This window comes from Xenopus laevis, chromosome 1S, assembly GCF_017654675.1.
Source record: "Xenopus laevis strain J_2021 chromosome 1S, Xenopus_laevis_v10.1, whole genome shotgun sequence".
NCBI lineage: Eukaryota > Metazoa > Chordata > Amphibia > Anura > Pipidae > Xenopus > Xenopus laevis.
This window is the reverse complement of record NC_054372.1, coordinates 59576739-59592821: the sequence shown is the minus strand read 5'-3', so window position 1 is coordinate 59592821 and position 16083 is coordinate 59576739.

The window sequence follows — 16083 nt, the reverse complement described above, 5'->3', positions numbered from 1 at the left end:
TTTCTCAGGGATGGGAAATTGTAAACAGAAGGCTGTCTGCGATATATTACAGTTCACTATATAAAGACAAGAAATACAAACAGTAACTGATGGTTAAACATTTTTAAAAATTCCCACTTTGTACTCCCAGAGCCATAAATAAGCCATCTGAGGAAGGCTGCTTTTTATAGGAGCAGTTAATGTAGACTAATGTACAACATAGGCTACAATATTGTGTATTTCATGGATATTGATTTCAAGATGACAGTTTGGTTTAATTATATAGATTTTAACTATTTCATTTGCTTTATGGAAATCTACGTTGACTATACCGCATGAGGCTGATTACTTTTTTCTGTTTGCTAAATCTGCAATAAATATCTGAGGGACAGAAGAAGCAGGTATAATGTATTATTTTTTCGAATAGCACTCTAAGGGCAGGGGCACACGCGCAGCTTTGGGGAGATTTAGTCGCCTGGCAACTAATCGCCTTTTCTGTGTTTCGACAATCTCCCCGAACTGCCTTCTTCTGCCTTCAGCCTGCTAAAATTAAAAATCGCCTTCGGAAAAAGCCCATGTGCCCCTACCCTAAAGTCTCTCTTTGGATGTTGTCACATACCCCCTAAGGGTAGAAAAGACCAGTTTCTCCTTCATGGTTTTTCTTCTTCCTTTTTCATTTTTTTCAGCGTTTTGGAACTCAGCAAATCTGGCATTTATCTCCTGTGTATTATCAACCCCTAAAGTGACCAATACATGTCTATAATGTACTCTGTGGGAGAAAACTATTGGCCTGGGTTGCTCCTAATCAAGCTCTATTAGATAGTTAACTCCTTTGTTGTTGCTATTATTATTGTTATGAAGTATTCATATATGATGCAGTCCCACCTTGAATGCACAGTGAACAGAGAGACATATACATGGACTGGGGAATGCACCTTGCCTAGCTCATAGTTTCAGCATTAAAGCGGAAACTGTGCCTATAGCAGTCAAAAGTTTGAGATGGTTTGCTGAGATTCTGTTTTAATTGAACTGTCATACTGAGACAGGTCAATTTATTGTGTTTGTAAAGCAAAATAAATGCATACCTCCCAACATTTTGGAAGTAAAAGGAGGGACAAAATTTTTTTTTGCATGTAGCACGGCAATTTTTTTGACTACACCCATTTTGGTGGCCACACCCCCTGATTACCATGCTCGTTTTACAAGATTTGGCAGGTTATGAAAGTTTGAAAATATTTCTCCTTATCTAAACTGTTACAATCACTTATTTTCTTATCTCAAAATTGTTACAAAGCATCTTAGTTGCACCTGTTAGGTGTTCTGGCCTCTCTGCCAAAAGCCAATTAAGTTAGAAACTTTGTTTATTTTTCTGGCTGTTCAGTGCAGAGAAACAAGGGGCTTTCCAGTACAAATGAGGGACTGCAGGTTGAGCTGTCAAAAGAGGGACTGTCCTTCCAAAAAAAGGGACAGTTGGGAGGTATGTAAAGGTTACTTACTTTTAGAATTTATTATTTTTTTTCCTTCCATCTTGGGATTCACAACCACAGCAAGCAGAGAGGTACCATTTTGTGAGTACTGTTATAAAGAAAGACTTTACATTAGCTCAAAATCGTGTTTATGCACTAGAATGGGAGCCTGATGCCCCTGCACATGCACTGGCTACACAATTATAGACTGTGAAGACGTAAAGTGAAAGTAATTGCCTGTCCAACCTCTATGCCTAATTTGGGGTTTGTTTTTAGTTTTAATAAGGACTTTTATTATACAGCTTTTTATATCTGGGTGGCAGGTCACATTTAAGCTATGGAACACCTATTGTTGATAGATACAAGAAGCCAGGGTACTGTCTTTGATGGACTAGCACCATCACCAGAGCTCTGCTTTACTGAGCTCTTATGGATCAGAGACCAATGCCTTACAACATAGTGGCACCTTTGGGAAGAGCTACAAAAGTCAGGGGTTCAAATCCCTCCCATATAGAAATTTTCTGCCTATATAGAAAAAAAAAATTGCTTTTCAAAAAAAAAATTCTACATCACATCACTGTACTTTTTCAGCTTAATATGATGATGAAGAGTATATCCCACTTTTTGTAGAATTTGCTTTTATCCCTATATCTGGCAACATGATTTTCCCAGGGTTAAAGCATAACCTTGAAACATCTACAGTTCTAGTACACTTCCATGTCATTTTCTTAGATTCTATCATCTATGACACTTAGGTTAAATGCATAATGCATATAAAATAGTACTTTTCTGACATATCACAGCAATTTATAGTTTATAGAAGGACTGGAGCAGAGCTGACACACCGTATACAATTTATTTTTAGTTTATTACCAAGGAGTTCTTTTTCTCTCGACCTAATCTTTTCAAGGAAGGTGCTAATGTCTGCATACATCTCTTGTTTCATTGTGACCATTTGACATTTCTACTGTTGATAAAGATATTTCCCAGCTTAACATTTATAATTATTTAGCGTTAAGTAGAGGTGCCAGTTTTCCAGATGGTTTCCTTTTCCTTTTTTGTGAATTCATGCTTAAGGAAGAACAAAGCACCCGCAAGACAAAAAGAAATGTTATGGTTGCAAACCAGATGAAAAGACTTGTTTTTTTGATTTTGTTGGTCATCGGGGATGAGTGAATATTGCGATTTGAAAAACGCCCAAAAAATTTAGCATAGTTTAAAAAAAGTCACAAGAAAAACCGCCCATTAACTTCAATGCTTTTGCCAATTTCTTTTTTTTTTTGTGAAATGGATCAGAATCGATCAGAATCTCCCATCACTATAATGGTCCCTGGCAGATAACTTTTTTGGTTTCAGAGGTTTTGGATCACTAGATGAACACCCAGAATACTCTAAAGCAGCTCTTTTTTCCTCTGACATCTTTCTCTTTGCAATCATGATTCCTCCTTCCTTCAGGCTAGTATCTCTCCCCTTTTCATATGGCTTCTCATTCTTTGTTCTTTAGTAAGTAGTTAAAGACCCCACCCTCAGCTGAGACTGAGCCTAACTTTTAAAAGTTTAATCTCCCGATCAGTCTAATATCTCATCAACACAAAATCTCTGCAGCTCTTAAAAAGACTTTATCTTAAAGTTTCCGCACTAGGGTAAGTGATTCAGTTGGTTAGTCAGTTAGTATGCTAGGATCATAACATTTACAGCAGCTACTGAAGAATCTCTTGGAGGTTCACAAGAACATCATTTTACTTGACTGAGCTGGTAATTCAAACAGTTGACTTTGCAAGAGCTTTATGTTTCATCATCAGTTGCTACTCCTCTGCATCAGTGGGAAAAGCAGGCATCAATGTAAAAGGGCAACAAGTATCTCTCTATCAGAACACCAAAAAGAGAATTTTGTACCAAGAAAGTAAGGAACTGCAATGGTCATTATAATTCCACTTGCAAATGTGCATATACTTCATAGTGTAGGTTTTTAATGAATGTGTCAGTGTTGGAAAATATATTACCAAAATATATTTCACTTTAATGTAGACAATATGCAATTAATTACTTACCAACCCAATAAAGGCTCTCTCAAACGTCTCCAGATTGTAAATCGTTGCAGTTTCAAAATGGCCAGTTGAAAGCAGATGAATAGGTTTCAAGGCAATCAAAAGAAAAAGTATAATAAAAACTCCCCTACATTTCCTTAATTCTTTATTGTGTGTATTCACTAATAGAATTATTGTGTCTCGGTGCAGAAAGTTAATTTCATGCTTTTCTCTACATTTTAGAATGTTTCTTGTTTTTCAGCTGGGGTTCTTGTTGCTATAAACAATGTTGTTTATGTGAACTTTCACTTATTCAGTACTTGATACTACAAGTATAAAATGATCTTTTTTTTCAATAGAAGACCCAAGAGGGAAAGTCCTTAACCAGTAGTGTAGTATTACAGAAAAACAATACATTTGGGACTAAGGACTTTAATACTGTATTTCAATGTCTATCCTGTAATTCCAGAGAGAGATGGGAAACTATCCTTCAAATACTAAAAATACCCAGCATTAATTTTGATGTATGATATGTAACGCGATGATTTATATGGGCTAAATGAAAAGCTTGCTAAGCATTATATCTGCAGTTCCCTCCCACTGCTTATTCTGTAACTGTTATATATACTTTTACTGTGCCCTATTTTCTAAATATGTATTTTCAGGTTTAGTATAACTATTACCAAATCCACAAACAAATAAATGTTTCCATCACTAGGACAGTGAATTGCAGATAAACTTACTTGGCTAAATGGAACTAAATACTTATTTGCATATTTAAATGTGTATCTATTTGCCTCCCGGGAGCCAATTTCCATTAAAAGCGGGTGGTCCAGGTGCTAATTGTCCCGGACCCTGCACTTATGTTTCAAATAAAGGCTCCACGTGGATTCTCTTCTCAGCACAGAAAAACCCCAAGATAAATGCAGGACTTACCAAGTCGGCGTTGTGACCCGGCTGCTGCCCCCCCGAGTCCGTCACTAAGAGGAATGTTGCCAGCATACACCAAATGTTATAGCAGCACACTCAGGGATTTATACAAGGAATCGCTCACTCCACGGTTAAAGGTATAAAAAAGCAATCTTTATTTCCATATTAAATTCACAATAAACAGTGCCTGAGGTCTGACACGTTTCGTGTTTGCACACTTCCTCAGAAATCCCGGAGTGCGCTGCTATAACCTTGTGGTGTATGATAGTATAACAATTGACTAACTTGTGCAACCTACTGGTAGCGCATAAATGCAATCATGATTAGTCAGGCTGATATATAGCCACGAATATATATATGGTGTCCAGCCAGATCGCAACACCTTAATAAAACATAGCATTTATTTATAAAAGTTAAAACATTCCAAAGCGTACTTCCGTTTGCAACATTGTTTCACCTTATCTGTACAGAGTCCAGCAGTACATATGCACCCACTCGACGTTTCGGGAAATCCTCCTTCCCTTTCTCAAGCGTTTCCAGCGTGCAGTGGCGTCTAGGACTCCATAGTTGCATCCAGTTCGTCTCCATGCGAGGCGGAAGTGACGTGGCCGATCACTGTGATGATGCGTCCTCATATTGGAGACGGGTCTGCACGTAAGCGGACACATCCCCCCACCTCTTGGTTGCTAGCCATATTCCTTAGCTACAAAAAGTTTGTAAAAAATGTTAATAAAGAACATTATTACATGGAACCTATTACATTATATACAATATAGACAATTATGTATAGCCAGCATTCCAATTACAATGTATTCTTCACAAAAATAAATGTAAGTCAAAGTCACGATTTAACCCCTGTGGAATCAGGGTTCCCAGTCTATCAATCCACTTTACTTCTGCTCTTTTTAATATAATCGATCTCCCCCTCTCTTAGGTGGTGGAATATGCTGCATTCTGTTCTGTTATATTAGACCTCCAGTCACTCCAGTCTTTATACATTACATTTTCGGCTAACTAACTATATTAAACATCTTTTATTTTGCAAATACTATCTATTTACCCCGTTTTTTATTTTTACACTGAACTGTTCCTTTAAGCCTTTGTCCCCCACATTATGGAAAAACCACCTAATTCAGAAAGTCCCAGGTCCTGAGAATTCTGGATAATACTTCATACACCTGTAAATTATACTGTTAGTAATAATTAAACAGTAGTGTTCCAATTTTTCTACATTAACAGCCATTTCATATATTGCCCTAAAAGCATGTTTTTTTTAAATTTGTGCTCAAAAAAAGTTGGTTTGTATTTATGTGTGTGTCCATGTGTAGTGAGTGACACACACATAGTAATGGTTATACTATCCAGTATACTGTATCAGATTCTGGCCTAATTAGGAAACTTAAAATGAACTGTGATTTTTTTGTTATATTTAGCAGTTCATGGATGGAATTTCTCTAGGATATTTACCTAACAGTATCATTTTCCTGATGATATTTTAAATATATATTACTGGAGGTATTCTGATTATTATAAGAGCATGCTGCTATAGCAGGTTGTAAATATAAGTAACACACAGAAAATGTAAAGCTGTAAGCAAAGTGAAAAAAACCCAATGAAAACACATGCTTACATTTTTGACAGTTGAATTGTTTCTTCTTCTACATTCTTTTCTAATGCAGACATATAGAATTACAGTATTACCATTGTACATTCTGTTCTAAAACAATTACATTATACATTCTAATGTAGATATACAGAAGAACCATACTCTGGGATCTCCCGGGGCTCCAACCACAAAGGTGCCTCCTGTAAGCGCTCACATACCGCTCAGAGCACTATAAGGGGGTCCAGTTGTTGTCGGAGCTGACCCGTGGTCCCTCCGCAGCAGGAGCGAGTTCCGGGAAGCGCCCTACACCAAGGAGCCGGTTGAGGCCTAGTGGCGCGTTTTCAGCCGCAGCCTCGCGTAAGCGCGGTCCCCAGCCTGGGCCCACTCATTGGCTCGGTCTCCTCAGAAAATAGGCACGAAGCTCCTCAAGGGTTCCAGCAAGACTGCTGGGGAGCTGTGACAGGAGGTGAGTGGCTTTGGAGCCCTGGGGGCCCCTTCTACTTAAAGGAAGAGTGCAAGCTTGTTCACAATAGACCTGGTTGAGTTTCACTTATATCCTGCAGCTGGAGACCAGGCCACGTGGGGGGGGGGCAAGCAAGTGCCCAAGTGACCCCATATACCCACATATACCTGTACCTTGAATAATACTATAATTACAGTGTTCCAGCACTCTGAGGACTACCACCCGCACAACAGGCTATATTTAAAGTCTTCTAAGCAGGGCAAATTGCCCAAGGACCACTAAAGCAGCTGCAACAACTGCAGAGGGGCTCTATAGCAGAACGACTGCCTACCTATAACTGTTTTGGACAATAGACCCCCTGCCAGCCTGAGGCCTAATAAATAGGCTAAGTAATGACCCTCGGGGCCTGGCTACAGCACCTATGTGAGCTGCGTGACTGGGAATGTTTGCCCGTGATAGTGGATCTGTCAAGGATAGTGGCAATCAGTCTGCATCATCCTCCCCAGATTCTTCTCCAGCGCATTGCCCTGCTGCAGGACAAGAACCAACGTTGGCAGATCTACTTGCAGAGATAAAAGCAACCAGGGAAACCTGTACACCGCTGATTACTGCCAAAACTGAAGAGCTTAAAGTGGAGTTCTCCGTACTTAAACAGGACATTCAAAAGCTTCAAGAAACGTACGGTTGAAGCTAAGCACCGTATTAACACATTGGAAAATACCTGTGCACCTGTCCCACAACAGATTAGTGAGCTCCAGCAGGCACTCACAGTGTGTCAAGCAAAATCGGATGATCTTGAGAACTGTCTACGCCGGAACAACATAAGGTTTGTGGGCTTTCCTGAAAGAGCAGAGGGAACAGAGCCAGATATACAGAAGAACCAGCCCATAGATAGAAGGGTGTATGGATAGATAGACAGACAGACAGAGGTGCCCTTAGTTCTCTCTTTCAATAGTTTATATTCTGGGGACATTATCATACAAATTCAGTTGAGTTTTGCAGTAATTTAATCAAAATCTGTGCACTGGATTAATCCACACTAGTGCCTGGAATTAAACTCAGAAAGTAAAGGAAATACATATACTTACACTACTTTCATATTTCAAAATCAATCAAGTTTCCTTTATTCTCTAACTGTGTGCTTAGAGATACAGATTGTTTTCATTTCTGAACAGGTTGGGATTTGTCTCATACCTATAAATGGAAACTTGCTTCACGCGGGCACATATTCTTTCTCCTTTAATACAAACAAGAGTCCCTAATATTACAAAGAATTGCTTTCTAAAAAGAGAAACAGATTTTTTTCTCAGATATTTTATCTTGTGACAGCTCAAACACTGACAACTTTGGAGTTTATTCTCCACCCAAAAAAATGCATGCAAACACATTAAATAACTGATTATTTTGGAGAGCAAAAGCAGATACTTTGCCAGGAACATCAAGATGTCAACGAGGAAAAGTGAACTTGAAATTGAAAGGATGGCAATGAATGAGAGCCAAGCAGATTGTTCTGTAATGCTTGAGGATTGAGGCGTAAAGTTTGAGGTGGGATGGCTGCTTAGGAATGCAAGGCGTGCCAAAGTCATACATTATATAAAATGTGCTCATCCTGTGCCACCCATAAAATAATGACAACCAACCTAATTATAGTAAATGGAGACTCCATAAGCAGGTCCTTATAATTTATCTTAAAATGTATATTATATATAAATTTATATATATATATATAGTACAGTACAGGTAAGGGATATTTCTGTAATTTGGATCTCTATACCTTAAAGGGATTTTTGTCTTAAGTTTTATGATTTAATTTTTTTATTTCTGCATTACACTGTTTATATTACAGATAATCCATTGTACTATTTAAAATGTTATTCTTGTACCAACAAATTAATTTTTTTAGCTGTAATATTGGTGTGGAGGCAGCCATCTCCGTGCCTGATTCTGAGCTTTGAGAAGGAGTCATTGCCGCATAATAGAACTGCTCTGAGGCAGCTATTTTTTCTCCCCTTCCCATTGTATTTCACCATGACCCAAGTCATGGTATTTCTCGTGCTTGGGTGCTATTCTCATGTCTACCACTAGGTGCAAACAATTTCTGACTTCAATTTGACCTCTATAATGCTCAGTGTTGCTGCAGAAAGATTTGCATATATTTGGACTTTCTCAAATGGTGGAGTGGGTTTTTGTTTCTTGCAGACATACCTCATAAAGTCTTTTATGTATTGGCATAGATGTGGTTGTAGTATATTCAATGTCTGCTAATGTTTTATAGTGTTTTGTAAGACTGCAGTTACTGTTTCAGCCATATTGTGCACTGAAGCAAGCTGTGGCATTTTAGTTTTGAGGTGGTTGGATTGCTATCTGCTATAGCTAAGGCAACTACCAGACCCCTTTGTGTGTATTGCCAAATATTGATAATACACGGAGCAGGAGCCTCACTGATACACGACTGCATATTAGTGCAGGCCAAACCCCTACCATAAATTTAAATAGTTTAATTTCTGCTCAAATGTGTGTGACTAAAAATGGGACCCTTGATTACACTACTACACTGTGCACACCCCAGGATACATGCTTGATTTTCTGGTACAAACATAGTTTAAAGGGTGGTTCGGCTTTAAGTTAACTTTTAGTATGTTATAGTTTTATGTTATAGTTTCATAGTGTTTAAATTATTTGCCTTTTACTTCTGACTGTTTCCAGCTTTCAAATGGGAGTCACTGACCCCAACTAAAAAATAAATGCTCTGTAAGGCTATAATTATATTGCTATTTCTACTTTTTATTACTCATCTTTCTATTTAGGCCCTCTCCTATTCATATTCCAGTCTCTCTAAATTTTGGAATAAAAAGCTAAATAATAATAACACAAATACTAAAAAATGAAAACCAATTGAAAATTGTCTAAAAGATTATTTAGGGGACTCCTAAATTGACCCTTCACTTTCAGCCATCCCAATGAACCCCATTGTTACAAACCTTAATGAACCACCAGGAGCCAGAAATGGGGTAACATGGCCACAGCATTTATTTACATTTTTATCACAGCCTAACCCAAGGCAATCTTCAAAGCCAGATTTCCATAAAAGATGTCTACTATGGTCTGCCACTCCTCACTTAATACTTGAGATCAGCACTATGTCATATCCATCAGTATTAGGCTGCCTCTAAATCTGCTACCAGCAGGAGCTGCATCTCCCTCCATGAGAGAAGTTCAGCAGCCCTGCTGTCGGTCCAGAATCTGCAGTGTGTCGATGATAGGAAATCCAAGCAGGCTGTCACCTAGCACAAGCAGTAGTAGCATCTGTATCAATCAACCCACTGTGCAGTCACAGGAGAGAACCTCCTTTCTCCCTCTTATAAATTTACTTGTGCAGTACTCCAAGGTCCTACCTCTGCTGTGACAAATAAAACTTAAAATATATTATCATTATCCACTGTTTTGATCCAGAGGAAGGCAAAAAACAAAAAACAAACCTGAAGCTTCTAGCTGCTCAGAAGATAAGGAAGTGAACTTCTTCTACCCCTGACATCACACCCCCCTCTTCCACATCCCCAGCCCAACTTTCCACTGCCTTAACTCATTCCTTCTCACCCACTCACAGCTACATGTGATTCTGCCAATCCCTAAACATAAACCAGTATAATTTGTCTGCTGGTCACTTGGATCCCTTGTCATGCAGTCCCTGTGTTTATGGCTTCAGGGATTTCCTTTAAGCATCTCCCTTTTTGTTCAAAGCTATGTCTACTTTAACTGAAATATTTTTTATTTTCTTTGATCTCCTATAAGATGGCAGTGGGGATTTGTGGAACTCTTTAATTTGTAGATATGCATTTGATGAAAGTGGCCAGTGTCAAAATGATGTAATATGTGTTTCATGTCTAGAAGATATGAAATGCTATTCCCTTAGCAACTCTTTTCTACCCATTTGTTTTACTATATTGACTTCCTCTTATATTAATTCTGAAGGGAAACCTCACTCGATAAATTTACCGACATAGTGATGAGCAAACTTTTTCAACAGGTTTCGTAGCGAAAAAGACACCCATAGACTCCAGTGGGTGAAAAGAATTATTGAGTGTCAAAAAATTGGTAACTCAGTAACCAACCTACCATTCACCAAAGAGACTTAAGTGTACAAAAAGTCACAGATGGTTTGCTATACAGTTATGGGATCCTTTAAATTACAGTTACATAGTTACATAGTTAAATTGGGCTGAAAAACGACAAAGTCCATCAAGTTCAACCCCTCCAAATGAAAACACAGCATCCATACACACACCCCTCCCTACTTTATCTAGACCTGTTATCTAGAATGCTCTGAATTACAGGAAGGCCATATCCCATAGAGTTCATGTTAAGCAAATATTTTTTTTCAATTACTTTTTCATTTGTAATAATAAAACAGTAGCTTGTACTTGATCCTAGCTAAGCTGCATAAATCCATACTGATGGAAAACCGATCTTATTTGGTTTACTGAATGTTTAGATTTTTTTTTAGCAGATTTAAGATATGTTAATCCAATCCTGAAACCCAGGCTCCAAGCCTTCTGGATAATAGATCTCATACCTGTATATCATTGAAACAGTGATACCTGACACTCTGTTATTTCAGAAAAAGCTCCATAAACAAGGGATCCCTTGTTGTCTTCTGAAAATTATTCATAAAAATGTTGGATCCCATCTCCGTACCCTGTAGCTGTAAGAAATACAAATCATAAAACAAGGGGGGCGTGGTCTAGTCACTGATGTGAAAGCACGCATATTCTTGAGCTCCGCTGCAGACCCAGCTAATAACCCTGCTGAACCTGCTTCTCTTGCACCATTGGTGAGCTGGAGGAACCCACAAAAGAGGCCCAGCCACAGAGAATACTAATGGGCCAGAATCGGGCACAAAAACGGGCGTCGGAGGCGGAAAACCGCTTAGAAAAATTTGCCCGCGAGACTCTGCAAGATGGCAGCGGTAAGGCCCAACAGACCAAAGGCCCTGCCTCGCGCCTGAGCGTGCCGGCTGTGCAGCCTGACGACAGTAATGGCTCGACTTCAGACTCTCAGGAATCCTCAGCAGAACCGACGCTGAGAGACATAATGTCGGAGATACGATCGGCAAATGAGGCATGTACCACGCTTATTAATACAAAAACGGATGAGATAAAAATTGACCTGTCGATAATCAAACATGACATACAAAAACTGAGGGAAAGGACGACGGCGGTCGAGTCCCGAGTGAGTACACTAGAGGATTCCTGTAGAGAATTGCCAGAGCAGTACCAGGTGGTGAGGAAGATTATCGAGGACTGCCATAAAAAGTCCGATGACTTGGAGAACCGGTTACGCCGGAGTAATCTACGGTTCATAGGCTTTCCAGAACAGGCTGAGGGATCAGCAGCGGAAACCTTTATCGAGACGTGGCTAAGGGAAACCTTTGGAGCGGAGCATCTTTCCACCTCCTTCGTTGTAGAGAGGGCGCATCGGATACCAACTAGGCAGCCACCCCCGAACGCGTCACCAAGGCCCATGATTGCGAAGCTGCTGAATGCCCGGGACCGTGATAAAATACTCTCCCTGGCGCGAGTACAGTCCCCCCTGAGATTCCAGGCTGCCACGATTTCTATCTACGCGGATTATTCAATGGAGGTGCAGCGTCAAAGGGCAGGATTTCAAAGTGGGAAAGCTCGTCTGAAAACAGCCAGCTACACCTATGCAATGCTGTACCCGGCTAGACTACGCGTGCAAGCGGACGGCCGCACCTACTTCTTCACATCGCCTCAAGAGCTGAATCACTGGCTCGACGCGCAGGGAGCTCGCGCATAATTCGACACCGTAGGGATGTGGGGCCGCTCCGGTGGATCTCCAGGCCCATGTGAGTACTGTGGATTACAAATTTTTTTTTGCCCAGGGGGTCCCTTCCTGTAATGCTACATGTGTTATGAATCTGGGGTGGGACGGGTGAAGGCCCGGAGCCCTATACGTGTGCCCATTGTTGCCCTTTGGGTGACCAAGATGCCGCTCTTCTGATGCTAAAGGTCAGGTGCCTGTTCTGGGCATGGCCCGATATGCGTGACGCTATCATTTACGCAACTTGCGGAATTGGGCCCCCAGGGGAAAATGGGCTATTATGTTCAGACCATTGGGTCTGCGGCAGATCAAGATGGGAGCACATTGGATACTACAGTTCTTTTTGTTCTATTTTTTATTTCTGCCTTTAAGAAGTTTCCAGCCGTTACTCACGCTTGACTGTCCCCTAATCTAAAGTTAACATTGTGATGTTATGGGTTTAGTTCTACCTGCCGACACGGTGGTGCTAGAAGGGGTGGGGGGTATTACTCTGGTTGGGGTGTTACGTAGTGCACTGTTACCGCACAAAGTTGCTACTACTGTTTTTGCATTTAAAAGTTTTACTCAAGGGAATGCTATGTTTCTAAACAATGCGCAGTATGTATACTCAGGCTTATTACAATTTATAAGGGAAGATGGCTATGAATATCACTAGCTGGAACGTGAGGGGTTTAAACTGCCCCATAAAGCGCAGGCTGGTCATGGACTGCTTGAAAAGGCACAACATGTCCATTGCCTTCCTACAAGAAATGCACCTGATAGGGTCTAAGGTATTAGCACTGAGGAGGCCTTGGGTAGGATGGGCGTACCACGCCTGCTTCTCTACACACTCTGCGGGTGTGACTACGCTAATAGGTTAATCAGTCCCGTTTAGATTTGACAGCATTAAATCAGACCCGAAGGGTAGATTTCTTTTGGTACATGGGTATATATACAACAGTGAGATTCTCCTGGCCAATATTTACATCCCTCCTCCCTTTGATCCGACTGCCTTGCACTCCCTGGCCGACCACTTAACTAAATATCCGCATGCCTTAGTTATAGCTGCTGGCGACTTCAGTGAAGTCATGTCCCCTATCTTGGACAGGCTGTGGAAACACACTGACAGGTCTCCGCCAACTTCTACTCGCCTCACTAAAATCATAGACTCTATGGCTTTGATTGACATATGGACAGTGGCCAACCCAGGTAAAACGTTATTTTCTTGCTATACAGCTTCACACCAAGCCCTCTCGCGAATAGACAAATCCTAAAACAAGAAAATAATTCTTAGCCATAACTAACTAAAAGCCATGAACAATTCTACCTGAACCCTTGTATATTCTGATTTTTCCGACTCACTGCCTGCATATCCCCCCCCCCATATTGGGGACAGAGGTGTGTACAAGTTAATGACATCTAGCTCCACAACAGGATATCACCCGCTCACTTATTATATATATATTATATATTTTGCAGCTGGAACAAAAAGTGCTGTGTCTTTAACATATGATCTCTCTAAAACCTCTGTTGTAAAGCACGTTTGTGTTTATGTTGATTGTTAATTGGAACGAGGTAATGTATGACTATTATTAGTAAAATATAAGGAAGCTGTACTTATTAAGCATAAGGATCACTTTAATAGTATCATGCACCTGTATTTTCCTAAAATAATATAAGCTAGTACTCCAATCCAAATATTCACACCTCCTCTTAAAAAAAAGCACAATTGTTCTGCATAACAGTGAGAAACAGCAAGGAAATGTGACATATGGTCTTGTTCTTTAAAACAATATTCTTTCCCATTTCAGCAATCAGGGTTTAAAAAAAAAAGTAACACATTTGCATGTATTTACCCTTACAGTTCTAAAAATATCAAATACATGGATTTGTTTAGGGGAAGGGGAAAAAATGTAGAACAATGTATTGAAGTAAATAGTTACATAGTTAACCGTAGGGGTTTTGAAGCCTTGAGGAAGTCGTACAGACGAAACGCGTCGGCTAGCAGTGACGTCATCGGGGTGAGACCAAGATCGCGTGTCCTACAAACAACGCCAGGCAATCAACATCCATTGTAGAGCGCAGATTTGGGAAACCCACAGACGGACTGATTACATGCTTATTTTAAGCACACATATGTGAGTGCAACTTAAACAGTTTAAACCCCTCACGTTCCAGCTAGTGATATTCATAGCCATCTTCCCTTATAAATTGTAATAAGCCTGAGTATACATACTGCGCATTGTTTAGAAACATAGCATTCCCTTGAGTAAAACTTTTAAATGCAAAAACAGTAGTAGCAACTTTGTGCGGTAACAGTGCACTACGTAACACCCCAACCAGAGTAATACCCCCCACCCCTTCTAGCACCACCGTGTCGGCAGGTAGAACTAAACCCATAACATCACAATGTTAACTTTAGATTAGGGGACAGTCAAGCGTGAGTAACGGCTGGAAACTTCTTAAAGGCAGAAATAAAAAATAGAACAAAAAGAACTGTAGTATCCAATGTGCTCCCATCTTGATCTGCCGCAGACCCAATGGTCTGAACATAATAGCCCATTTTCCCCTGGGGGCCCAATTCCGCAAGTTGCGTAAATGATAGCGTCACGCATATCGGGCCATGCCCAGAACAGGCACCTGACCTTTAGCATCAGAAGAGCGGCATCTTGGTCACCCAAAGGGCAACAATGGGCACACGTATAGGGCTCCGGGCCTTCACCCGTCCCACCCCAGATTCATAACACATGTAGCGTTACAGGAAGGGACCCCCTGGGCAAAAAAAAATTTGTAATCCACAGTACTCACATGGGCCTGGAGATCCACCGGAGCGGCCCCACATCCCTACGGTGTCGAATTATGCGCGAGCTCCCTGCGCGTCGAGCCAGTGATTCAGCTCTTGAGGCGATGTGAAGAAGTAGGTGCGGCCATCCGCTTGCACGCGTAGTCTAGCCGGGTACAGCATTGCATAGGTGTAGCTGGCTGTTTTCAGACGAGCTTTCCCACTTTGAAATCCTGCCCTTTGACGCTGCACCTCCATTGAATAATCCGCGTAGATAGAAATCGTGGCAGCCTGGAATCTCAGGGGGGACTGTACTCGCGCCAGGGAGAGTATTTTATCACGGTCCCGGGCATTCAGCAGCTTCGCAATCATGGGCCTTGGTGACGCGTTCGGGGGTGGCTGCCTAGTTGGTATCCGATGCGCCCTCTCTACAACGAAGGAGGTGGAAAGATGCTCCGCTCCAAAGGTTTCCCTTAGCCACGTCTCGATAAAGGTTTCCGCTGCTGATCCCTCAGCCTGTTCTGGAAAGCCTATGAACCGTAGATTACTCCGGCGTAACCGGTTCTCCAAGTCATCGGACTTTTTATGGCAGTCCTCGATAATCTTCCTCACCACCTGGTACTGCTCTGGCAATTCTCTACAGGAATCCTCTAGTGTACTCACTCGGGACTCGACCGCCGTCGTCCTTTCCCTCAGTTTTTGTATGTCATGTTTGATTATCGACAGGTCAATTTTTATCTCATCCGTTTTTGTATTAATAAGCGTGGTACATGCCTCATTTGCCGATCGTATCTCCGACATTATGTCTCTCAGCGTCGGTTCTGCTGAGGATTCCTGAGAGTCTGAAGTTGAGCCATTACTGTCGTCAGGCTGCACAGCCGGCACGCTCAGGCGCGAGGCAGGGCCTTTGGTCTGTTGGGCCTTACCGCTGCCATCTTGCAGAGTCTCGCGGGCAAATTTTTCTAAGCGGTTTTCCGCCTCCGACGCCCGTTTTTGTGCCCGATTCTGGC